Raw genomic sequence first — 7283 nt, forward strand, 5'->3', positions numbered from 1 at the left:
CTGATGGTGAGAAACAGATTGAAGCTGGGAGGCAGCAGAGGCAGGCAGGGTTGGGAGGCTCTTGAAGAAGTCCAAGCATAATGCAATGAAGACATTACAGGCCATTCTGGTGGGAATGGGTTTGAGAGATACTTCTCAGTTGATTTACAATGCCTCGACGGTTAACTGGAACAGGAGGCCCTGGGAGTGGAAGCTGATGCTGAGTTCTTCATTCAGTCAGTCTACAGCATGGCTAGAATACCAGGAAAACAGACATATAAAGGACAGATTCGAGGAATTAAAATAAAGGTATGTTGAGTTTAAGATTCCTGGGGCACAGTCAGGATAAGAATCTCAGCAAGGAAAGAGAGAGTTTCAACAGTAAAAGGAGAGTTAGCCATACTAAATGTTCCACCTATGCCAAGAAAGATAAAGACTAAAAAGTTGCCATAATAGGATGATTTATCCCATCAGTGACAGACTGGATCAAGAAAATGTGGCACATATACACCATGGAATACTATGTAGCCATAAAAAAGGATGAGTTCATGTCCTTTGCAGGGACATGGAAGAAGCTGGAAACCATCATTCTCAGCAAACTAACACAAGAACAGAAAACCAAACACTGCATGTTCTCACTCATAAGTGGGAGTTGAACAATGAGAACACATCGACACAGGGAGGGGAACATCACACACTGAGGCCTATCGGGGGGTGGGAGTCTAGGGGAGAATAGCATTAGGAGAAATACCTAATGTCGATGGCGGGGTGATAGATGCAGCCAACCACCATCACATGTGTATTCCTACGTAACAAACGTGCAGCTTCTGCACATGTACCCCAGAACTTAAAGTATTTTTTTTTTTAAAAGTAGCCATTGAGTTTGTTGATTAGGATTTCAACCATGATCTTTGGGAGGACAGTTTCTGCAGAAGGGGATGGAAGCCAGTTACAATAGGCTGGCAACAAAAAGAATGGTGAACATCAAACAGAAAATAGTTTCTTTTTTGACCGAAATTTCAGTGTAAGGAGCAAGGAGAGTGAGAAAGTGTAGCTTGAGAAGGAAAGAGAGTCGAGGAAAAAATTTTTAGGAAGGGATGTCTAGAATGTATTTTTATGTGGAAGGAAAGCAAGAATGGATAGAGAATGGACCAAGAGATGTGACAAAGCAAGGCGGAAGAGGTGGAAGAACTGCCTCAGCGCTGAGAGGTTTACGAAGAGAAGCTCCCTGAGGGGTTGGTCTACTCCCCTCACCACTTGCCTCTTTAACTCAGGGTCTTACTTTCCCCTTCCTCCTTCTTTCAGAGACCATCACTTTATCCATAATGGTACAACTGAGAGGAGCTATTAATACCTAACCCCTCTTTATTAACAACTTGGGGAAAACACACCATAAAAAGCACATTTAAACCCAATGTCCCTATCCTCTGAACCCACAGGCTGAGCCTTATGGGGTTCTGTTGAAAGCAATTTATTCTCCTCCTTGCTCCTGGGGGCCCTATTCTTTTCCTCCTCACTGCCTTGGAGCACCCATGAAGACTCAAGACACCATTCCTGAGAGAAGGTGGTCTAAGGCTGTCTTCCAAATCCCTGACTCCTTTGTGTCCTTGGATGATTGAAGTTGGGATTAGCCATTCCTTCAGGGAAGACCCCATTCCAGCTTCTGCCATCCAGAGGGTAACAAAACCCCTTGGACCCAAAAGATAAATCACATTGGAGCAGAAGAGTCCAATAATCGTAGAAAACATACATAGATGGTTTCTGATTCAGGGTTAGCCTTAGACTGCAAGGGTGGTGGGTGAATGAAGTAAGGGTAAGTGACGTGGAAGAAAAGTTAAAGCAGTTTATTTCTTGGTGCATTTTGTGAAGTAGAATCCTTGGACAACTGCTGAGATTGAGGGCCAGTGGGTTAGTAGGGATTTGGATAGTAACAGTTTGGAGAATAAAGATTTATGCCAATTAGCAAAGGGTAAAACATTGCCCAATATACCAGAGGCTCTGCTGAAGATGGAAATCATATACTTACAATACAGCCTGGCTATATGATTTTTTTCCACATTAGACTGGCAGTCAGGGGGCATGCACAGAGAAAGCCATGGTTACATTTATGCAAAGCTGTAGATTGGCAAGGTGGGCACAGCAGAAGGACAAGAATGTGAGGGGTCTAGGATGCTAGTGAGAATGTGGTTGCATTGAAGGTCTTGGTCATGAGGCCAAGGCTAGGTAGGGGAAAAAGGTCTAAAAAGGGGTACTTACAGACTAAGGGATTGGGAAGGGTTAGAGAAAGTACAGGTCTTGCTAAGACTGGCAGGTGGGTTTAGGGGAAGTAAGATAATGGGACCAGTGAAAGGGCAGAATTTCTGGGTAGACAATGAGTTTCCAAGTTTCAGATTTCAGAGATGAAATATTCCTGGGGTTGGGATGTGGGAGTGGGTAGATGAAGAGAAATAGGTTGGGAGCAACACATCACATATTGGGATGTGTAAAATGATGTGGTCATCAGATATCTGACTTCTTGAAACTCATGAAAATAAATCTGTCCATGAACAACATATTGACAAGACCCAAAGAAATGCAGAATTTGGAAGGCATTTGCTAAGGTTTACTTATCACGCCATTTGGAGGTGGGATAGGAAAAAACAGACCTCTCTGTAGACTTCATAAAGAACAATACGTGAAGACCTCAATTTGTGGATGTCTTTCCCTTAAGAGCGGGAACTAACAAAATAGCAAGTTTTATGTTCCATATTTCCGGCTTTTCTAGAAAAATAAGATGGTCTTGGCAGCACTGAGCCAAGACTCCCTCATGGTAGCAGTAAGATTCCTCACCAGATCACCAGATCACCTGAGTCTACCACCCCGTGTTGCCCCATTACACCTGGCCAGGTGTCAGTTGCTATTTATCAGTATGTTCACACATCTTTTTTAGAGTTAAAAGGAAAGTCAAATGTTTCTTGTGACAAGACCCTATCAAAATTAGAAAACCAGAAATGAATTAGGAAGACTATTACTCTGTATTTGATATGCAAAGGATGTCATTGTTGAAAATCATACACTGTGATGCTATTATGAAGCAAATCCTCCAACTTCATGCATTACATTACCTACCTGGCCCCCATACGCATTTGAGTTTGCAATGACTCCTGTAATAAAATAATGGTAGATGTATAATCAAATACATGAGAGAGAATTTATAAAACCAGTGTAATAAGTTATTTTTGAGGGACTCACATTAGTCTAGCATATTGTATCCTTTTGCTAACTGAATAATCTTATCGAATTCCCAATAATTAGTAGATTCCCTCAAAATGCTACCAATAGCCCCTGAAAAAACTTAATGAACTCAAAGAGTAGTTCCTCAGTGGCTGGAAAGCATAGATGTAATTCCCTGAGTGCCTAACTTCTTGGCAGCCATATACACTTGTGGAAGCTGGATCTAAGGAAAATGGGTGTAGGATCTTTAGTGTCAGAGGAAAAAAAATATGGAAATGAAAGCTTTTGGCAGGTCTAACTTGCCACATTAGTGCTCAGGAAAAAAGGCAATCAATCGCTACATATTTCTTGTTGTTGAGGATCATGATAAAATAAATATAATCTAAGCTGTAGGAGCATAATAGATTAAAATCAATCCCCTGGATTGACCCAGGAAGCAAATGAGTAGCCAGTGTGGACCAGTACATTGATATAATCTGCAATTTCCTTAAAGCATTTTGGTCATCTACTTTCTGCTCTAGTTAGCATTTATGTTAAGCATATGAACAGCAGTTGAATATGAAGGCTCAGAGGTTGAACTGCATCTTTGGAGAAACAGAGGAAATAAAATGAGATTGAGGTTTGGGAAATGAAAATTGTCATAATATATTAAGGAAAAAAAATAATCTAAAGGCCAGGTACTCAGTGATTCAGAAAAAAAGTTGGAGAGTCCTAATATTTGGAGCCTGTGAACTGGAAACTAGATATGAATTCATAACCTATGAGGCCATAAATGATGGCAAGAAGTCAGTAAATTGAGACAGTGTTATTTTGAGAGACGAAAGGAAGATTCTTAAGGAACAGGGAGTCTGAATAGTTCAAGTTCTGGGGATTAAATTGATGATGCAAATAGAAGACAGTTTGGTGAAGAGTGACAAATGATTAAAATCTGAGATGGACTGAAATATGAAGAAAATTTAAAAGCGATGAAGCCATATGTTGCTGGCATGATAGAATGAGATTTTAAAGGTATCTACTGACTTTAGACATTATGAACAGATTACTCATTAGCATGTAGATAAAATAAATTGGCATAAGCATCATGGACCTACTTAGAATGGGCATTTTATTAATGTCTTGCCTATCTTATTGTCCTGCTCTGAAATGTAGTCTGAGGGAACCATTAGACAATATTTGCTAAGGAATGACTATGGTATTTTGGCTGTTTTTATATCTCCAACTTCTATGAATTTCACAATGCCATGAAAACACTTCAGCAAGAATTTTGGGAAAATATTTACAATTTCTTCAATAATATTGCTCATGGAATATGAGGAATGAAAAGCAACCATTTAGTAACTGCAGAGAGACAAGCAGGAATGAGGAAAAACAATTACTTACTGCGCTATTTGTGATGAAAAAAAAAAAAAAATCTGAGTTTAGGTTATTAAAAAGCCTGTTGGGAGCCAAGTATTGCACATGTCAGCCGAACATGCTGCTTCCCTTCACCATGTCTGAGATATGGTACCTACAGTTGGGCTGTTTGTGGGATGAAGAAATGCTGCTACAACATCAGCGGGCGTGTGACCAGCGGCTTGTGGAAGACAAGCACTTATGGGGATAAAAAGGAACCTGGCACAGGCCTTGGGCCTCTGGCATCATTAGTTACAGGTCTGCCAAGATGCTTTGGGAAACATTTTAATTTAATGCCAAGTCTATTTCAACGAAGCTCCCTGGTTTGACCTGTTGGGAGAGTCTAGAGAGTGATGGATAGGTGCTCATTTTGAAGGGCATTGGTGAATCAGCTGGTGCTTCTATAAAAAGTATCCTGGGGGTTAAACCTCAGAAAGTCCCTACTCAGCCCAGAAAACTCACAGTGAGAGCCACAGGATCTATGACTGTCATAGCATTTTACTAGTGACTGGTAATTGCAGGGAAGATTAGATACTAACAGAAAAGGCAGAGACACTTCTGCGTGTTTATTCAAAATATCAAAGTTAGAGAACTTTAATTTAATAAAGCAGATTAAGAACCTGATTTGAATTATTTCAATATTTTTTTCTGCAAAACTATCACAAGATAGAAAAAACATTTTGAAACACAACTAGAAAAAAGAAAGAAAAGAGACTGAATACAATACTAAAGCACTGTCCTTCGATGTAAAACTATTTCTGTTAGTGTGTAGGCCTAGGCTGGAAAGAGATGTACAAAAGCTTGTCTGATGGGTTACAAAAACACGAATCCAGAAGATCTGAAGAATTAAAACGCCCCCAAGAATAACATGAAAGTATTTGATGTTGGTTCAGGGGCAAGGGCGAGTATGTATATGTACGTAAAGCCCATTTCCTCAGAGGCTCCTTGGCAGTTACAACACTGTGCTAATGAAAGCAAGGGCCTTAAGTTCACCCCCCTGCGGACTATCAGTTTCTCCTTCTCGCCCTGCAGGGACTGCATTCCTGGAAAAGAAAACACAAGAGTTAGGGAAGGGCTGGGGTGCTAGAGAGGGCAGGAGGCTGGAGCCCACGGAGCCTGGGATGGAGAGGTGGGTTGGCCCAGGCGTGGGGCGTGGGTTGGCGCGGGGGTGGTGGTGGAAGGGTTGGAGTGTCACGCTTCGGAGGTTTGGGTCTTGTCTGGCTCCAGGGAGGGAGGTCCAGGTGAGATATTTGCGAACGGAAGCCACACGACCAGCGTGGACTTTTAGGTCAGTCACTCTGCCTTAAGTGGGTGCGGGAGGCCCAGAGAAGGAGCTGGCTGTAGCGCTGCAAGTGGGATCCTGTCCCAAAAGTTGAGCCTGACTTAGGCTGGGCCCCGCAGGCGGCAGGGTCAGCCGGCATCCCTGGCAGGGGAATCGGGAAGGTCACAGTGATAAATCTCTGTGTGGAGACTCAGAGGGCACGAAACAGGTCCTGCTTATGTCCTCTGCCTGTCACAGCCTGCCAGCCACCCCACCGCTCACCCCTGCCTCAGCATCCTTGCAACTAGTTGAATCAATCAGGAGCCCAAGGGAACGAATTGTTCTCTGTGTGAAATGGGTCTGACCCACTGGGGAAGTCGAGAGGAGCGTCCGCCTGGCCTTTTCCCGAGCTGGGTGGGAGGGAAACGAGTTCGGCGCGCGGGGCGGGGGCAGGGGTGAGGCGCAGCGGCCGAGATCCTGAGCCACGGGACCCTTGTTCCGGGTCCCGCGGCCTGCTCAGTAGTTGCCCCTCGGGGTTCCAGGCGGATGACTGACAGTTGCAGCAGCTCGGGGGAGGCGAGGGATAGGCAGGACTTGGGGCTCCCGTCTGCTGGGCTGTGAGGTCCCCGCGGCCCGATGACCCGGCCTCGGTGATAAGCGCCGCGACAACGGCAACCTCGAGCTGGAGCCAGACGGCTCGCGATGGGTCAGGGGGCGACCGAGGAGGGACCATGCGGCCTGTAGGGGGCAGCGCCGAGCTCGGGAGGAGACAACCGCCGGCGGGCGGGGTGGGTCTGGGCTGCCCCCTCCGGGAGCTGCCCCGGGGCGGCACGGCGACTGTCCTAACCGGCCGCCCCTGCCCGCCGTGCGCTTCCTCTCGGCGCCGCGGGCCTCAGCCGGGGCCCTGAGGGTAAGTGACAGGGCTCGGCACGCGGCGGCCTCTGGGGAGTTAGGGTCCGGAGAGACCCGCGCGTCGCCCCCAGCCCGAGGCCGGGAGACCCTCGGGAGACGCCTCCGAGAGTCCGGAGAGCGTCGGGGCGGCCGCCACTTCCCCCAGCCCTGCGCCGGAGGTGGGCGCCCTTTCCTGCGTGGCGGGTGCTCAGACCCCCGGGGTGGTTGCTCTGAGCCCCGGGGGAGCGCGCCCCGAGCCCCTGACGTGGGCGCCCCGTTACCTCGGGGTGGGTGCCTGGGGCTCCTGAGGTGGGCGCGGGTTGCCCCGGGGTGGGCGCCCGGCCTGCGCGGGTTATTTTTGGCGCCCGCAGAGGCGCGTGTGTCGGGGCGTGTTTTCCTTCCCCAGGTGCCGCGAGTCCGGGCTCCGCCGGCGCCCAAGCTGACTCGTCTCTCTTCTCTCCCCTGCAGGAATCTTCCGATAATTCTGCCGCCGCGACTTTAACCGTGCACAAGGCGAGAGCTCGAAACAAACATCACATCTAAATTA

The 7283-nt window shown here is 46.6% G+C and overlaps 2 long non-coding RNA genes across 2 annotated transcripts; one reads left to right on the forward strand and one right to left on the reverse strand.

The window, feature by feature from the left end:
• Window positions 1–578: 578 nt before the first annotated feature.
• Window positions 579–7277, reverse strand: LOC119470179. Its single transcript, XR_005199050.1, has 3 exons — window positions 7018–7277; window positions 5780–5944; window positions 579–5627 (listed from the first exon to the last, which is right to left on the reverse strand). It is a non-coding gene; the product is annotated as an uncharacterized LOC119470179 (long non-coding RNA).
• LOC119470180 lies at window positions 5920–7283 on the forward strand. Its single transcript, XR_005199051.1, has 2 exons — window positions 5920–6755; window positions 7205–7283. It is a non-coding gene; the product is annotated as an uncharacterized LOC119470180 (long non-coding RNA).

Source organism: Cebus imitator, unplaced genomic scaffold, assembly GCF_001604975.1.
Source record: "Cebus imitator isolate Cc_AM_T3 unplaced genomic scaffold, Cebus_imitator-1.0 Scaffold24, whole genome shotgun sequence".
Classification (NCBI taxonomy): domain Eukaryota; kingdom Metazoa; phylum Chordata; class Mammalia; order Primates; family Cebidae; genus Cebus; species Cebus imitator.